The sequence below is a fragment of the Engraulis encrasicolus genome, chromosome 2, assembly GCF_034702125.1.
Source record: "Engraulis encrasicolus isolate BLACKSEA-1 chromosome 2, IST_EnEncr_1.0, whole genome shotgun sequence".
Lineage (NCBI taxonomy): Eukaryota > Metazoa > Chordata > Actinopteri > Clupeiformes > Engraulidae > Engraulis > Engraulis encrasicolus.
Genome location: NC_085858.1, coordinates 43,896,043 through 43,915,966, shown reverse-complemented (window position 1 = coordinate 43,915,966; position 19,924 = coordinate 43,896,043). Strand labels below are relative to the sequence as shown.

Genomic DNA, 19,924 nt, shown 5'->3' with positions numbered 1-19,924 from the left:
CATAAAACGAACTGTGTGCGTATGCAGCATTTGAAATCCTCTCCACTCTACTCTACGCACATCTGCACAGGTCAAAGCAGCCATATGTTCCCCGTCCAACACCAAGTATTGCAATGTCAATATCATTTAGCGACGAGAGGAGATTGCTGGCCGCCTGTTACTAGGAAGATGAGCTATCGTCATCGTTTTCGTTCCGTTTTTTTTCTGACTGTGCAAGCTGTCTTTTGAAATGCTGCCTTTTTATCTCCTCTCTTTTTTTCCTCAGTCTTTCATGTCTTTTTTTTCCTTTTTTTCTGTCATCACGTTCTCTCTGGGTGAAGATGAAGAATTTTCTTCATTGTGTCTGCCGTCTGTAGTTTTTTTTCTCTCCTACAGCCTAAATTGTCTCTTCTCTTCTAATTGTCATCTTCAAGTGAAGCACATCATACCACACATACCATTAATGGAGAGAGGAAAGTGAGACTGTAGACTATGAAAAACCTACCGAGACACCTGCAGCTTCCTAGCGCTTGGTAGACAAGTATCCGTTCATTTCTAGGGCAGTAACGATATTGTATCGAAGCGAAACATCGCACTGCACAGCATGATACTGTAGAGCGGAGAAAGAAGGCAGTATCGTGATACACCCTTTCACAGTTCTGTTATCCTTCAGTCCAGAACACAACCACATGATATGATGTGATATAGTGCTATCAAGCTTCAAATCATCATCTTTTTATATTTGTTTTGAACTTAAAATATATATTAGTAGCCTCTTATAACCTGACCTATTATAAACCATACTAGTTTTTGTTCATTATTTTATTTTGTCATGATGGCAAATGTGAAAAGAGCAATCTAATTTATTCAAAAAGATACATATTAAAAATCTAGAGTGTATCGAAAATTGTGATGCGAACCAAATCGTCAACATACCCATTCGTATGTGCAAAAGCATTGCTGTATACGGTACATATATGGTATATGGTGAGATTTCTAGCACATGCCACCATACTGAGCTCTGACATTTGCCTTTGACCTGTACCCTTTAAAGGTATTAAAGGTCACTGTCGGAATGTGTTTGTGTTTTCTAACCTGTGACACATGCCATCATAAATGATCTAATCATTTGCCACATAAACGAGAATGCATTACTGTCAGCTATGTTTAGATGCACTCACCAACCAACGCATTTCCCTCTACGGTGTTTGTAAGCTCAACTAACGATTAGAGTATGACAATAATACAGACATGCAGTCATGGTTAAGCGGTGAGGGCGTCAGACTTTTATCCCAAAGGTTGCCAGTTCGACTCCCGACTCGCCAGGTTGGTGGGGGTCGTAAAGAACCAGTGCCCAGTGCAATATCTCAGCACAGAAAGCCAAATCATCCCGTCATTAGCTTCAGAAAGAATAAAATGAAGTTTTTGTGCGACCGTCTCACTCTTCTGATCTCAACATCATTGAGCCACTCAGGGGAAACCTCAAATGTGAGGTTCCAGCAAGACACCCAAAGGTATTATAGGAATAATAAACAGGGCCATATTCAGCATCAGAAACTAGGGTATGTAAACTTTTGAACAGGGTCATTTGGGTAGTTTGGGTTGTGATCATGCTTTTGAAAGAGTAAACACAGAATACTGCTAATACATATCTTAAGCCAGTCACTAGCAATGAGTGAAAAAAAAGGTTTTGTGTAATCCTTCATATTTTGAGAGAAATCGCCAAGAAAGCGTATATTCTGCTGGGGTATGTAAACATATGAGCACCACTGTACCCTGAGCATGGTACCGTCCCACCACACTGCTCCCTTGGGGCGCCACTGGGGGCTGCCCCCTTGCATGGGTGAGGCATAAATGCAATTTTGTTGTGTGCAGTGTACACTTGTGTGCTGTGGAGTGCTGTGTCACAATGACAATGGGAGTTGGAGTTTCCCAGTTGGGCTTTCGCTTAATTTGCTTTAACTATAACAGGCTTGAGGTTGTTGCAGTTGATATTTCACATTTTCAAGATCAGCTGCTCGGTAGCTCATCTCGATGGGCAATCAGCTGCAGAAGTCGCGACGTGGAGGTGCGCATGCGTGCGCATGCTCAGCATAGCTAAAAGGAGCTCATCTCGACAGGGAGCTCATATCGACAGGACACCGGAGAACCTTTGCATCATGTTTGCACCAAACCTGACAAGGACCTGCCACACAGACCCGCATTGTTACTGGTCAAATGATAGCTTCATCATACGGTAGGATCACATACATAGCGTCAAAACACGGACAAATATTAGCAGGATCACAATAAAATAACAGACTATAGGCCTACATAATTCAAGTAAGCATGCAGCCCTGGAGTGACCTTAGCCACATCCTCTTCAGTGTCCCCTTCTTACTGCTTAATAATGTCATCCCTTTTACAGTAAGTGGGCTTGTATCTGTATCACCCCAGTATAGTGCAGCCAAGAGACTAGGAACACACAATGTGCCCTAGATGTGTGTCACTTGATGAAGTGCTAGTGAATTGAGACAGGGCTATTAGAATATCACACACTATATCAGCAAGAAATGCAGAGTGGGCATAACTGACTCCTTCTTAAAAACCTGGCGTTGGGCCCAGAACAGCACCCAAAGTCCTCCTGGCCTCATAGTGTGGTGAGCGGGGTAGCTTGTATTGGGAGGCACAATTAAGAAAGAAAGGGCTTGGAGTGGTTGGTGGAGAGTCAGAGGGTGATGGAACTGGCATCGGGCCCAGAGCAACCCAAACCATGGCAAGAGGGGTAGCAAGGGAGGAGGGGGGGTGGGGGGGCAGAATTAGGAGAGAGGGAGCTTAGAGTGGTTAATGAAGTGTGTGTGGTACTACAGTTAAGTAGATCTGGCGTCAGGTCACAGCACACCAAGTTGTGGCCCCATGGTGAGCATGGTAGCTCAGGGGAGCAGAATAAGAAGAGAGAGGTTTGGGAAGGGGGGGCTGGGGGGTGGAGTGGTGTGGGTGGTGGTGTGTAACTGTATCACACCAAGTTGTAGCCCCCATGGTGAGCGTGGTAGCTCAGGGGAGCAGAATAAGGAGAGAGAGGTTTGGGGGAGGGAGGTTTGGGGGTTGAAGTGGTGTGGGTGGTGGAGACGTTGGAATGGTGTGTGACTGTATCACGCCAAGTTGTGGCCCCCATGGTGAGGGTGGTAGCTCAGGGGAGAAGAATAAGGAGAGAGAGGTTTGGAGGGGTTGAGTGAGTGGTGGAGTTTTTGGGTGGTGGAGGCGTTGGAGTGGTGTGGGTGGTGGTGTGTGTGTGTAACTGGGAGCCTGGTAGCTCAGGGGAGCAGGATAAAGGGGGAGCGGTTATGGGGGTTGGGTGGTGGAGACGTTGGAGTGGTGGTGGTGGTGGTGGTGTGTGTGTGTGTAAAACTGGGGGCTCTGCCAGCAGCCACAGTGCTAATCCGCACTAATTTACAAGCGGGCCGGTCACTCAGGCCTGCATGGTGATGGGGCTGTGGAAGAGAACAAATCTATTGAGTGCAGCACAGCGCAGACAGGCACTGGGGGCCCGGCTGGTGGCAAATCGTACTGTAGTCCGTGGGATGGCGTCGCATGGGCAGTCTGGCTCAGAACGTATACTGTATCCAAGGGGTTCTCAAATGCTTTTCAGTTAGGGAGCAGAACAGTTTCTAAGACCCCCCCCCCCTTCAACCCAACATCCCCATCCTCAGCTCATAATCGCACAAATGACAAACAAATGTCAGAGATCCACTAAAACCCGCTCTGCTGTACTACATTGCTCTTTTGGATTCATAACAAACTTTTGTCCACAAACTCCCTAACAATGTGCCATAGATCCCACCCACCTCCCCCCCGTCCCCCCACACACACACACCCCAGACCCCACTTTGAAAAACCCTGCTGTAGCCTATAGCGCAGGCAGCAACCAGCAACCACCTCCATGCTAGATAGAAACTAAAGCCTCTTTCACACACATCGCTGCTCGTTACTCGCTCAGCGAGTTAAGTCAATAGAATGTCTATGTGCTCCAGTGAGATGAAGAGGCGAGTTGGCGAGGAGTGTACAAGCGATACGATGTGGGCGGGTTCTGAGTTGAAAATATTTTAACTTCAAGTGAGGGAGTAAGCGAGTAACCAATTGAAATGCAGAGTTCGGTACTACTCGCCTGTGCATTGACCGCGGGAACGTTTAGCGAATGTTCCATGGGCAAGTGGCGACTAGGCGAGTGAGCGAGAAGCTAGTAACTAGCAGCGACGTGTGTGAACGTAGCTTAACAGGCTCTCTGGGCTCTGTCTGTCTTCTTCTGGCTGCCGCTGCTGTCACAGCCAAGTTGCACCACGGCTCGATAACGCAGAGCCATGGGTGGCATTCTGGGTGGATAAACGCAATGGGAAACGAGGAAAATAGAGAGACGGGAGGAAAAGAAAGAAGAGAAGAGGGAGACACACAAACACACACAAGCATTCACACACACACACACACAGTGAGAGAGAGAGAGAGAGAGAGAGAGAGAGAGAGAGAGAGAGAGAGAGAGAGAGAGAGACAGAGAGACAGAGAGACAGAGAGACAGAGAGAGTGAGGTTACAGAGAGGGGGTGGGAGCGACAGAAAGCGATAAATGCAGAGACAAAGACTGACAGACAAATAGCCAGGGACACAGATACTTTGATCTTTAAATGGTATTAGTGGCATCTAATACTCGATAGGAAGAGAAAGACTCGATGAGAAGAGAGGAGAAAAGACAGAGGTAAAGATAAAAACCAGGAGAATAACACAGACAGAGACAGAGACAGACTGACAAATCGACAGAGAGGCTTTTGAACTGTCAATGGCGTTACTGCCATCTAACATTCAAGGAGAGGGATAAGCAAACAGGCAACAGACAAACAAAAAGAGGGAAGAACGAGAGACAGACACACAAGCAGAGGGATACAGAGAAGCTTTGAGCTGCAATTACTATTAGAGACATTCAGGGCTGGACTGGCCATCTGGAATAACAGGCATTTTCCAGTGGGCCCTGTAAATTAAATAATATTTATATATATTTTTACATATCTGAAAATAGGGGCCCAAGAGGGTGCGGGGCCCACCGGTGCGTCAGTTCTGTGCTGTTAAGTACGAGGTGCCCCTTTAAGCCACAAGTGCCCGGGCCCTATTTCTCCCCCAGTCCCGCCCTGGTGACATCTAATATGCAACAGGAAGAATGAGAATAGACAGACCACTGACATACAATAAAAAGGAAAAGAAACAGAGAGACGGACCAGACAGAGACGGACGGAGTCCCTTTGAAGTCTGAATGGCGTTTCTGTTGTCTAATATTCAACAGGAAAGGATAAAAAGAGACCGAGACAGAGAGCGACAGACAAATAGACAGGCAGTTCTGAGAGGCGATGAACTTCGAATAGTATTACTGTGTGTCGTCAAATACTCAACAAGAGGGATCAGAGCAGACAACTGCAATCCTCTCAATATTTCCTGTACAGTACGAGCTGCTTTAAGCCCCAGACTCTTCCTGGACACACACGAGGGCCCACGTCCCTCTCTCTCTCTCCTCTCTCTCTCTCTCTCTCTCTCTCTCTCTCTCTCTCTCTCTCTCTCTCTCTCTCTCTCTCTCTCTCTCTCTCTCTCTCTCTCTCTCTATTTCATCTATGGACATTTTCTATACTGCTTATTTCTTTAATGTGTGTATTTATGTTGACATTTTTAGTCTAATGATTTCTGCACGGTGTGGAGTTCTACCAGAATGGTCATTTCACTACAAGCTGTAACCTTGGTTATGGCTTTGCATGTGACAAATAAACTACTCAAACTCAAACTCAAACTCTTTCTCTCTCTCATTGGTGGTTGGATATCGAGGAGGGGGCCACATCAGTCAACTTATGGCCCACTTGAGACTTACAATGCATTGCCAGGCCACACCCTCCTAGTGACTCAACACCTTCAACGTTGCTTCTAGTAAGGTGAAGAGCAATGTCAATATCATTTCTGATCTCCGGGAAAATCGGAACTCCACCCACTTTGTCGGAGACCAGTCAACCGGTAGCAAGCCTGGGAAGGCGGGTCAACCATGCCGTTTGGGATACGTTAATTGTTATTCTCTTGGTAAGACCACGACCACAAAGAGATGTGAAGGTTGATGACCATCATGCTATACAATGCTATACACCAGCCTGTCCCCTGAGGCTGAGCTCCTGGTGGCTCTGTGGTGATGTTGATGTTGATGTTGGAGGTGAAGGAAGGTCCTCACAGCTTCTTTGATTATTCATGATCTTGTAATGTGAATGAAAGAGGCCCTGTGCCACCCGCAGCCATGCAGCAAGAGATTAGGAGCCTGTAACGAGCCGCAGGATATGTGTTTGTGCACCGCGTGACAGGTCATAGAAGGAGAGAGAGACAGAGAGAGAGAAAGAGAGAGGTAGAGTGGTAGAGTGGGGGTAAGAGAAGAGAAAAAAGAGAAGACAAGGTTGGAAGAAGAGAGAGAAGACAAGAGCTGAGAGGTGGAGAAAATATCTGACAGAGAGAGAGAGAGAGAGAGATAGAGCAGCTTTATAGTAGCAGTGCAACAGGACGACCAGCCAAGCCCCAGAAGGAATGCATTTGGTGTCAACATCTGACAGCACCAGCAAAGCACATTACTGAGGATTTCGAAGGGAAAGCCACCGAGCCAGTGGAAAGAGCAGAAGTCCGCACACTGTAGCTCCACTTTGCCTGATGAAGACCCTGTTGGGTCGAAACATTGTATGACCTGAATAAATGTTCATAAGTGGAGCTACAATGTGCGGACTTCTACTCTTTCCACTATCAGATACTCCTTTGTGTCCTGCACCTGGCCTCAGAGAGGTGGGATGTGCATACTCTTACTCTTTTATAGCCTCCAAGTGACCTAAGAGATTGCAGTGCATCCAACAGTATGCCATGCCGGCCTTCGCATCAGAAGAGAGGGATGGAGGTAAGAAACAGAGCCGCTGCTAAGGTTTTGGAGGCCCTAAGCATAACTGGTCAGGAGGCCCCCCTCATAATGAGATAACAGTAACACAAATACGTTTTTTAGTTAATGTCAATTTAGGAGGCCCCAATTTTGGGGGCAAAGTCCTTGAGGCCCTAAGCGCTCTGCTTACTCTGCTTATACCAGTGTTTCTCATCCTTTCTTGAAAAAACGCCCACTTGACAGCATCATAAGCCTCCCAACGCCCCCTCTGCCTCATCATAACCCTACCAACGCCCCCACTGTATTAAAATAAAAAATTAAAAAATAAATGGACTAATGCCACCCATGACAACTAAGCACTGCCCTCTCTCAAGTGTATCCTTCTCAACGCCCATTCCCATCCCCCCTTGGGGTCCCCAACGCCCCCTGGGGAGCTGTACCCCCCCGTTGAGAAACACTAGCTTATACCTGGCGTCAGCCCTGGTAAGCAAGCAGTGGTAGGGGAGGGAGGAGGAAGGAGGGAGGAGGGATTACTCCTCTCTGACTCCTCTCGGTGGCTGCCTGGATGTGATTGGACTTGGCAGCTTATCCTGGGCCTGACTAACATCAGGACTAATTACCTCGTTGAGGCGAAGGCATGTTCATCTAACTGGTTATATATAAACATACATTAATCTCTTTGCACGTATGCATGCGCTGCCTAAAATACACACGGCGTGTGTGTACACATTCACTCATGTACAGTACATGGACACACAGGCGTTGGTGAAGAAGTGCACACAAACAAACACACACACATGCACACACAGACACACGCGCGTGCGCGCACACACACAAACACATGCACGCACGCGCACACACACACGCACACACATGCGCTCGCACGCGCACGCACGCACACACACACACACACACACACACATACACGCGCGCACGCGCTGAGACACAAATAAACATCTCGGCTCAAAGCTGTGTGAAATTGTGTGGTGGTGCAGAAGAGGAGGAATAAGTGGTGCCTTAAGACCTCGCTTACTGTAATGCCCGTCACTCCTCCTAAGAGGACAGAGGGCAGCGGGAGTCTGGACCCAGCATGTGTGTGTGTGTGTGTGTGTGTGTGTGTGTGTGTGTGTGTGTGTGTGTGTGTGTGTGTGTGTGTGTGTGTGTGTGTGTGTGTGTGTGTGTGTGTGTGTGTGCACATTTGGGCATTCCTGCTCTGTGTGTGTGTGTGTGTGTGTGTGCGTGTGTGTGTGTGTGTGTGTGTGTGTGTGTGTGTGTGTGTGTGTGTGTGTGTGTGTGTGTGTGTGTGTGTGTGTGTGTGTGTGTTTGTGTGCGCGCGCACAGGTACACGTGTGAGCGTTACTGCGTGTGTATACTAAGTACATGCACATTTGGGCATTCCTACTGTCTGTGTGTGTGTGTGTGTGTGTGTGTGTGTGTGTGTGTGTGTGTGTGTGTGTGTGTGTGTGTGTGTGTGTGTGTGTGTGTGTGTGTGCCCATTTAGGCATGCCTGCTCTGTGTGTGTGTGTGTGTGTGTGTGTGTGTGTGTGTGTGTGTGTGTGTGTGTGTGTGTGTGTGTGTGTGTGTGTGTGTGTGTGTGTGTGTGTGTGTGTGTGTGTGTGTGTGTGTGTGTGTGTGCGCGCGCGCGGGCGCACGTGTGAGCGTTACTGCGTGTGTATACTAAGTACATGCACATTTGGGCATTCCTACTGTCTGTGTGTGTGTGTGTGTGTGTGTGTGTGTGTGCGCGCGCGTGTGTGTGTGTGTGTGTGTGTGTGTGTGTGTGTGTGTGTGTGTGTGTGTGTGTGTGTGTGTGTGTGTGTGAGTGTGTGTGTGTGTGTGAGTGTGTGTGTGTGTGTGTGTGTCCGTGTGTGTGTGTGCGTGCCTATGTGTGTGTACCTATATTTAGTCTCTGTTCCCCCACCTTATAGTGCTGTATTGTCCAAAGGTGTGCAAACCCAGACAAGTGTTTACTCCACTTACAAATGTGAAATGGAACACCTTCTTTTGTCCGGTAAATATGCAATATAATCCTGTGTAATCACTTCATTCTAATATGGTTTGCAAAGAGGATCTTTCCTAGTTCTTAGTGTAGATAGATACTATTTTGGATAGCTAGAGGACCGATATGGAATGAGTAGCCAAGACTCCGTAACTGTTTCACTTAACCTCAGCCTCTTAAAGGAACAGTCCACCTCATTTCAAGAAATTGTTCATACTGTATGTAGTTAAGTCCCAGTAAAATGTGATAATACATAGGATTCGTCTACCTGTATGTGTTTGCATCGTCTTGTTTAACATTGCAGCAAAATCAAGCGCAGCAGTGCAAGTCTATAGGAGTAAACAAAACATCCTCAAATGTATTTATAAACTACTTAAAATGCATGTTAAATTCACCAGAGTGCAAAACAGCTATTTAATCCCGTTTCGTGATCACTTGTGGCTTGATGCTAATGCTCCCATTTTCTTCCAGTGATTATGCTAAGCTATGCTAATAATTCTGAACCATAATCTATGCTACTGATACAAAATAATACCAAATCTAAGTACTGAAAACACTGAGAAGGAAATTATGAGCCCATTCATGAATAATGCTTGGAAATACTGCAAATATTTGAAAATCCAAAGAGGCAAAAGACCTCTAGATAGTTCCAGGATGGGTGAAATCCCTGACTTTGAACAATTGTATTGTGTGAACGTCTTCTGAGATTTCTAACCTTCTGATTATAATGGGCCATGCCCCTGTCATCTCAGCATCAAATGGTTCTTTCAAAAAGAACCACTGCACTGCTGGTCCTTTGAAGCACTGTAAAAAGGTTCCTCTAAAGTGCTGCTCTGGCGAACCGGCACTGGTGCCATTATTATATTTTTCGAGTGCACCCAATCATGGCAGAGGTTCTTGTCAGCTCAGCAGGGTGGGCTCCACAGTAGTTAGCGTCCACGGGGCCAGTGTGTCTATATACAGTACTGTACAGTAGGATCATTATCACACCCTGGAGTTACACTTAGACCAATCACACTTGAAACTCATCATCTCTCTCTCTCTCTCTCTCTCTCTCTCTCTCTCTCTCTCTCTCTCTCTCTCTCTCTCTCTCACACACACACACACACACACACACTAATGCTTTACATGGCAGTTTTCCCCTCCTCCCTCTTTGCCTTCTAACCTCCCCCTCAATGTTCCTCTGTCAAAACTGACTTCAATAACTAACTGTCTGTCAGAGAGTGAGTGAATGCATGCCTACGTGTGTGCATGTGTGCGTGTGTGTGTGTGTGTGCATGTGTGAATGTGTGCGTGCGAGTGTTCATGCGTGTGCACCCATGTGCACTGCTGGATTTGAAATATTGCTCCCCACTTAAGTATTGTTTCCTGCATGCACATGACAGTGCACATATGACAGAATGAGTGATGATAAAGGTCTCCTTTCCTCTCCTTATCCCACTCATCCCACTGTGTGTGTGTGTGTGTGTGTGTGTGTGGGTGGGGGGGGGGGGGGGGGGGGGGGGGGGGGGGATAACATGGTTGATGGTTGGTGGGTAGGGGAGGTTGGTGGTTGGTGGGTAACGGCTTCACAAGTGCAGCGGAATCACTGACAGAGAACTCTGAGTAACTGAGCAACTGACAGACATGATGAGAAGAGGAAGAGATGGATATACACTAACCCTGCCTGGATGGATGGATAGATACATGGATGGATGGATGGATGGATGGATGGATGGATGGATGGATGGATGGATGGATGAACGGCTGAATAAATGGATGGCTTAAGAAGAGTAAAGAAATAACATATGCTACACGTGAATCAACACATTCTAATGCAGATGCAGGTCTCAAGATATTTCGGTTTATAGGCTGAGGGCAACTTTCCCAACAAGGGCTTAGGCATTCAGCAGGCGTTTTTTGCAGGTGCTTCAGGCATCAATGGGTTAAGAAGAGTAAAGAAATAACACTGTGCTTAAAGCCCTCACCCCACACCCTACTTCCTCAAACACGGCCACAGCCCTACAGTACGTACACTCTGCTTGCTTACTACGCCGGTGTACCCTTGGGGCACAACCGAAAAAGTCCTTACTCAGCCTTCCCATGCTGTTCCAGTGCATTTAGCTTCAGACAAAATACTACTATACACTTGCAGCAGCTCTCCCTCTCTCTCTCTCTCGTAAAAGGGCACAGGTGCTGCTACTCCGCTTTTGGCTGCGAACCCCATAAAGGCACCATCTGCCTCAGCGCCTGCTCCTTAGGGACCTGGCCTGCAATTGTATCACATTGCCACGTGTATACACACTGCACACACACACACGCACACACAGGGCCGCTGACGGACTTGGCTGGGGCCCAGGACAAAGTCATCTGAAAGAGCCCCCTTCCTGAATCCATACAATACTATGTGTACTGACTAGGGACTTCATTATGTTTGCCCCCATCTCCCTGGGGCCAGGACAACTGGCCCCTTTGTCCCTTCCTGTCGACTTCCCTCAACACATATACACGCACCTGAACGAATAGTGCAAAACACTAAACAAAGACAACAACAAAAGACAACGACAACAACAACAACAGCAACAGCAACAACACTACAAGCTGCTCTGCCAAAAATAACAAGACGGCACTCAAGTCCATGACAACGGGAAAAGCTGAGCTCCGTCTGTCAGAAACGTATTTATGATTCAAGAACTGTAGCAGACGGCAGGCTGCAATTAACTTTGGGTGGCGATATGACAATACAATACGCAAGGCTCAGAGAAGCTGAAAAGAAAAGAAGGGCCGCGGATGGGAATGATGTGACACACCGAGAATGCAAGTTTGACGCCGGGAGTACGATAGGATGATGTGCGAATAGTGAGACTGAAGCTGAAAAACAAAGAAATGTCAGAGAAATGTCATTCGTTTTGAATCAGACCCCATAGGCATAGCCAGGGGTGGGCCTGGGTGGGCCTGGGCCCGCCCACTTGACATACAAGTCCACCCTATTCACACTTGACAGTCAACTGTTGCCTCATTGAACTATAATTAATGGTGTAGCACTGAGCGATAATTAATCATTTTGTCAAAAGTCTGGTTCATCTTCTGTGATTTCTATGATTTAAATTTCAAAGTATCATTTTTGAGCACGATATTATAATATCTACCTACACGCTTTCGGGTAGGGCCCGTCCAATTTTTTCTGGGCCCACCTGTTTTATTATTTCTGCCTACGCCCCTGTCAGACCCCACATACTGTAAGCCCACTGTACTGCGATACATACCATTCTGCCTGTGGAATGACTCCTTGCTCACTACAAACACTGAAATCCAACGCCACAACATTGCCAAGACACTATAGACATTCTTTAGTAGGCTTTCACATTAAAACTCTTATTGTTGGGGGGTGCTGTGGCACAGCACGCTAAGCCCCCCACATTTGGGCTTTCATGCCCATGGTTCGAGTCCGGACGGGGTCATTTCCGAATCCTCCCCCATCTCTCTTTCCCACTCACTTCCTGTCAGCATCTCATACTATCCTGTCAATAAAGGCATTAAAAGCCTTAAAAATATATATATACTTTTAAAAAATCTCTTATTGTTATGACAATCTTATAAGGGGCGGGCATGTCTTCCACTGCTACTACCAGATATCCATTTATTTTTAAACGACAGGAGGCAATAACTGGTCACTTTGTTTCTTTTCATTCCCTTCAGTCCCCCACCCCACCCACTAAAACACACACACACACACACACACACACACACACACACACACACACACACACACACACACACACACACACACACACACACACACACACACACACACACTCTCTCTCTCTCTCTCTCTCACACACACACATTCACACAGTTGCAATAATTGAACAGCTGTCAAAGGCCAGGGTCAGACATGTAGAACAATGCAAACCACAAACCAGCACAAATAACCAACAAAATCAATAAAAGCTTCCGCAGACACACTCCAGCAATTGAAATGATGAAGAGGTCACTTTTTCCCACCCTCCAACACTGACATTGGCAGCTGTAATTTCCTTGTGTGATAAAATGTCAAGTAGAACACTGCAAATACCGCCCTTTATATGTTTAACCATGTGGTGTCTGGTGGTCTAGACTTTATCCTACACAGGACATATTTGCACATGCACGCCTGTTTGTTTGGATCAGATTATCACGATTTTGTTTAGAGAGTCATGTAGAAGTGCATTAGAAATTCAAAGGCCAAGAAATTAAACTTATATCTGGCCTCATTACCTGATTAAAGTATGCCCCAAGGCGGTTGTAGAACAACATTTCCGGTTCCATTTAATGGAAAAACAGGTAAAATATTCTATTTTAAAGCCTATATTGCACTTCATGTTTAGATATTTCGGAAACAAATAATACTGACCATTGACTGCTTAATACATGCGCCACAACATGGGCCAGGGGCAATTCTACAGAGGCCCCCGCCACCCCCCTTCTAGAACCACCAATTCAAATGCCTCAAACACCTAGCAGGCCATATAGCAATTTTAGCAATTTGCAGAACTTTCAAGACTCTCTGAGAGATATTTAAAGTGATAAGCTGGGTGCACAGGTGTAATTACATTTTCTGGTTCACTGGTCAACATATTTTTGCTGACACTGTTTCGCTTATATCGGTGAGATTTTCGCACTCTGCAAGTAATGACGTTATATTACTCCAGCCCTCACCACACTGCACAAAACCTCCCCTCGCGCAAACACTTCACAGAGGGTGTGGGTTTATCGTTTTGACTTCAAGACTCTCGACCGTGATTCTACATCCACTCTCTCCCAAACAGACGGAGGGTCTTATAAGACTCGCTGGCTTTTGTGTAGGTGCTATTCCGTGTGCTTATTAAAAGTGAGATTGATGTTTAAGAACTGATCTGATAACCATTGTTCTGAATGTTGCATATGCCTCAAATAAGATTGACTATAGCCTAATTCAAAGTCTCAAGTGCGGTTACGCAGCTGCAAAACGAACCCAAAGAGTGGGATTCACAAACGTAGCCTATAACATATTCATCAGCTGTTATTCAATTAACTGAAAGTGCTCTACGACCAACTCTCACCTCAACATATGCCCCTATCTGCAGCTATTTAATCGAAGCTGAGCATTCGGAATTGGATCCGGGAAGCCAAATGACAAATGACGTTATCTTAACCAACGGGTGTTTAAGTGTAAGAAAAAAATAACATTCTGAGATTTTGTATATGTGGCTTCCTCTGACATAACATCGTGAATTCACCAGAAAGGGGATAAAAAACATATCGTGTCATTTCAAAGACCCCCTTGATGTAGCTACATTTTGTCTTTACTTACCCCTTGTGACATCAAATTGACTTGGAGAGGATGGCTAAATGACGGTTGGGTTGATTTTCATAAGCACCTAAGGAAGAGAACAAAGTCAAGGTCCAGTCAAAACGACACCCATGTGCACCATGACTAATATGCCACAGACAGAAACACACTGCTTGAAAACAAAGTTGTCACTGTCTTATCTCCAAATTACTCTTGCTCCTCTCACTTGCAATCAACCATATAAGGACCTACGTCTCCTGTGGCCACACATCGACTTACCGCAGCCAAGGTTGCAAGTCCCTTGTGTCTTGAAAGCACACTAACAGGTTAGCCTATGTCCGCTCAAATGGAGCCACATCCTCAAACGAAAATATGGGGGGAATCGAGTTAATCATGCACAAGCAGCATGAAACTGTAAAAAACAGAAACTATAGAGGTACTGTACCTGCGTTTTGCAATTTCACTGTGTATTCCACGCTCCTGATCTCCTTGCCTTCAGTAGTTCAATTGTTTGAAAATGAATGTTCTCCACTCTCGCAGGTAAGTATTAGATATATATCCACACTTTTGTGGGAAAGTAGACTGTGTACCCCCAAAAATACAAGTATGCAATTATACAGTGAAATCGTCTCACATCGCTGAAGCTATTTTAGCACCACCGCATACATCGCTTCGCAGGGAGCCTGTGGAGGTCTCAGCTCACTTTGGGTGGGAAGGCGAGGCGCACACGGAACCAAAACGCTTGGTAATCCACAGTGGCGATACGATGACAAACACGGCTTTCCAATCCGAGAACAGTCTTTCTTGGTGCAAAATTCCCCGTTCATATTTCGGGACGGCAACTTCTCTGGGCAGCGCTGTGGTTTAGAGACATACCTGGTCCTCTACGCGGCGTGGTCACAGTGTTCTAAGCAGGTGAATTCGCATCTCCCCTCGCCACCTCAGCGGCACATCAAAAACTCTACCCGAAAGCTATACGCCAGTGCACAGACTAGAGGCTGTCGCGCCCGCGCTTGACGCAGAGGGTACACGGAATCTTTTCCCACTTGTGCGCCTTCTTCTGACAAGACGGCACTGACTTTAGACCGAATCACTCTTCTGCCACAGAAACTCCCCGGCTCCCTTGTTCGCCGGTCTTAGGTGGACGGTATGCTTCAGCGCCAGACACTCCCCGTTTTTCGAGAAGCAATGCCATCTCGGAGAGGGACACGGAGTTGGTGTGCTGGAGACTGGGAGCAGCTGGAGAGGGGATTTGCGCTATTACCGCATCATTCATATAGCCAACCAACCAGTTTGTCCGCATAGATAGGTGCGCTGATCTCGATGAAAACTATCCTAAAGGTGTGCAAAGAAATAACATCCCGCACCACTCCAAGAGTCAAGGCGTCATTGTTTAAAAAATCAGATACAAAAAGAGCAGTCCCTCCCGGCGTATTTCTTGAGTCACCGGGCGCGAAGGATGAGTGATCAAACGGAAAGATAGAATAACACTCTGGCTGCTTGTGCATACTTTATTGCAACTGCTCAACTAATGCAATCATTTTGTTTAACGGGCAGTCTCTCTCTCTCTCTCTCTCTCTCTCTCTCTCTCTCTCTCTCTCTCTCTCTCTCTCTCTCTCTCTCTCTCTCTCTCTCTCTCTCTCTCACACACACACACACACACACACACACACACACACACACACACACACACAAGAGAGAGAGAGAGAGAGAGAGAGAGAGAGAGAGAGAGAGAGAGAGAGAGAGAGAGAGAGAGAGAGAGAGAGAGATCTTTGGGAACCAAGCTAAAAATCACTGTGTTCCCCTTCCACCTTTTTCCAGCACAGTAACCTACGTCAAACATGTTCAATGTAATACAAGCTTAACTTCCATTTGGCAATTTACGTTACGTTTACTCGTAATAACTCCAACTAGCACTGGGTTAACTTCAACACGATACCTCTGTCCAAGGTCCTGAATGCACTCTTCAATGCCTTGACACAGCCAATCATTTTGGGCAATAAATTCCCATTTTGTACTGGAGGGCAGGCATATTGCACATCAGCAGATCACGAAAGCACAACTGTTCCTTCTTGAACTTTGCTAGATCATACAGCTGCAAATAATATTAGGCTAAGGCTAACAGATTTCTGTCGCACGACCTTCAGCGCCGTTCATCATAAAATTGTCAGGCCAAGGTGGACACCAAATTGTAGCCAAGGCTAGACGATAAGGAGTCCAGTGTGTCGATTGTTTTACACTGTTTCTTATGATATATAGTTTTTTTGGGCTGTCTAGTAGGGTACGTTCAGGATCGATACAGGACATCATTGTTTAGCTTTGGATGTAGCCTAGTCTTTCCTGATGGCAGGTAAGAATATGCAGGTGTGTAGCTGTGTTTGGGCAACAACAAAAAACCGACTGCTCGTTCACATTACCGCCAAAAGTAGTCATCCACCAATATCACTGACGGCAGATATTTCCCCAGCGGCACCCTAACTTCCAGATATTTCCCCAGTGCTTCCGCAAATGGGAAAGAAGCGTGTGAGAAATAATTGACTGCTTGTGACCGAGACACGTTCCCACGGATGCAAATTCAGACCGGGACAACTGATGTTATCAATTGTTATTCAATTTGGAAAAACAATTGTTGAAAAAAATACATATTCTAATATCTTAGCCGCCATCTTAGAGTTAGGACAATATAGTCTATCTCATGTTAACTTCAGACAGTATCTAGCCCTCTCCACATCACTCTTCCATCATTGTATACCTAATTGTCAAAGCATTTCAAACTGAAATGCTTTGACAATTGGCTTTTAAACTGAATTTGCCATGTTAAATTAAAGGCTTTTTTATATTTTTCTCAAATCTCAGAGTGCCTCTGCTTTTCCTTCCTTTTTTGGACCTACACTTCACCCGGTACAGATGAGCACCTGAGTAATATACCCTGCAAAGTCTCCTGAGCGCTTTAAGCCCTTTAGTGTCTTCTCATTTCAAAATGATATTGCAAAAATGTTGATCCCATGATGCATGTAGGCCTACTTATGTAGCCTACATAAATATGATAGGGCCTATGAACATTGCATTGCACTGATAGCCTACAAAATTAAATAGTCATTGAAGTATACAGTTGCTATCATATTCACCAGTGTAAGGTTTACAAAAGGTTTGTAAAATTTGGTAATGTGGTGGTGGTATTGATAAGTTTCTGAAATGTCATGTTGATGTGGGAATGTTGTGCAAATGTCAGGTGAGTGAGGAGATCTGTCACCATGGCTGAGTGGAAATCACAATTCAGCAGATCTCCACAGTATTTGGCTTTGGGCTATATGCTGACTGTGTTCACTCAGAAAATTATAGTAATGATTATTGTCACACATGATGGCAGACGTGTTGTTTAGAGACCTCTGTGTGCTTTATTTCAGGTCAGCGTGTCGTGAACCTGTGGCTAAGGTTGCAAACAAAATGCTTTGGGACGGATTTTTGCTTAGTTCTCTTAGAGAGAGAGAGAGAGAGAGAGAGAGAGAGAGAGAGAGAGAGAGAGAGAAAAAGTAGAGCGGGTCAGAGGCAAAAAAGAGAGGGAGCTAGAAATCTAGAGCCAAAATGGGATAAGCTGAGAAAGAAGGGATACAGAGAGAGAGAGAGAGAGAGAGAGAGAGAGAATTTTAGTGGTGTGAACTGAATCAGCTCTTGCTTGACTGACCCACTGATATATGGCCTTCTTGGCAGAGTTCCTCTCTGTTGGCGGGCAGGTGGACAGGTAGTAGCGGAGACAGGGCTGGACTTGGGGGAGAAATGGGGCCCGGGCACTTTTGGCTTAAAGGGGCCCCTCATAATTAGCGGCGCAGAATTGACTCCACCGGTGGGTGCCGCACCCTTTTGGGCCCTTATTTTCAGAAATGTTAAAAAAAAAAGACATATTTTTGACATTTCTGAGAATAGGGGCCCACAAGGGTGCGGGGCCCACCGGGAAATGCCCGCTGTGCCAGATGGCCATTACAGCCCTGCATGGGCGGAGGTGCTGAGGGTGTGTAGTGTGTGTGGGGGGGGGTGGTAGGTAGACAGCAGAGACAGAGAGAGCTGACTGAAAGATTGATGGCCGACTCATGGACGGTGTCACCATGATGGACTCGTGTTTGAGGGACAAAGGGCAACAGATGTAAGAGGCAATGGCACCCCTGAATGTTTCATGAGCACCGCAGGGCGGACATCGCTGCCCTGCCCACCTCGTCTCCATTGCTGCCCACCTCGCCCTCCATCGCTGCCCACCTCGCCTCCATCGTCTCCCCCCCCTGCTCGCTGATTGCCCTACTTGGTGCCAAGGCATGGCGGCATATACTGTAGTACAGGTTGGGTCAGATCAGGAATATGCAGGTTTTGGTGGGGAAAAGAGGGATACTAGTTTGTGTTTGTTTCATTCTGTTCTATACTTTGATGGCATAAATTTGTAGTAGATCTCTCTCTCTCTCTCTCTGCACTTCAGCTATTTCCTGTAGATTAATCTATTTGCTGATTATATATGTGGCCTGCGTTATCTCTTTACCGTAATATTTTTTATATTTTTAATATTTTTAAGATGTTTAGTGACTACGCCACTCTCATTTGTCAGGGTGAGAGAACCCAACCATCAAACACTTGATTTGACTTTCCCCGCAACAGGTTAGTGAATAACAAGAGATACAACTGTCATACAATTCAGAGTTCTTTTTATTTTCTTTCTTTTCGTAATGAGTCTCTGTATCTGAAAATATGCCTCACGGGCTCAGTCAATTATAACAAATAGAATATGAAGCTTTTACAGTATCCTTAGGCACGTCATCTCAATATACAAAATTGTGCAAATGTGCTAGTTGCACGAGAGGTAGACCAAATAACAAAAATTGCACGGCAAACAAGTTAGTAAATCAAATTGTAAAAAAAGAAAACAAACTGCCAAAAGGGCAAGATTGGTAATGGCCACCACACACACACACAAGCCTGTTAGACACACGTCTTTGGTCTCCCCCTACAGCAAGTATAGGTTCCAAAAGGAGTCTGAGATTTAAGATACGTCTCCCAGTAATACTTCAGTGTTCATACCCTAATCATATACACAAGCTCCGTCTTGGCGGTTACTAAGTAGAAACTTACACGAGCCCCTTCGTCTCGTATGTTAGAGTGAAACTTACACAAGCCCCTTCGTCTCGGACGTCAAAGTGAAAAGGTTGCACAGGATGAATCACTCACACAATAGGACAAAACAAAACAAAAGGTTGGGAAAAGAACAGTGATGCCCCCCTTCTCTAGTGACACTGCATCAGTGTAGTCGAAGGCACCATCTCCTCCTATGTACATTTAACGAGAAAGTTACCATTAGGCACGGCATTTATAACTCGATTCAACAGGAGTTGTGTATTGTGGAAATGTGGGCGCTCCCACAGGTGCAACCACGACACCACAGCGCGATATATCAAAGGCACCACGCTGCCAAGTCCCGCCATCACACCTGCGGAGCACCCCCACTCCCACCCCACACAACTCCCTACACAAGTCAAGTGCTAAGCGTCGAAACTCTTACAGAAAATGCCGGCATTACCTCTGGTTCTCTCGAAGCGGCATGCAAGCAGTCAACCACACAGGACACAAAGTGGAAGAACATCACCAGCGACACTGTGATAGAGTAACACTACATCAGTCACAACAGAGACTACGTTCGCACACACGAGAGAAGCGTACAGAACGCATCTTTTACCTTGAGTTTGCCCAGCTCAGCACACCATCCCAGAACA

At 46.0% G+C, this 19,924-nt stretch overlaps 1 long non-coding RNA gene across 1 annotated transcript in view; it reads right to left on the bottom strand.

Moving 5' to 3' along the window:
• Positions 1–18,796: 18,796 nt before the first annotated feature.
• LOC134462856 (uncharacterized) overlaps positions 18,797–19,924 on the bottom strand; it is a 1,337-nt gene continuing 209 nt past the window's right edge. The window contains exons 2-4 of the long non-coding RNA XR_010037595.1: positions 19,888–19,924; positions 19,732–19,805; positions 18,797–19,480 (exon numbers count right to left, since the gene is read on the bottom strand). The exon at positions 19,888–19,924 is cut by the window's right edge and continues 35 nt beyond it. This is a non-coding gene — a long non-coding RNA (uncharacterized LOC134462856). The remainder of the gene's footprint in view (positions 19,481–19,731; positions 19,806–19,887) is intronic.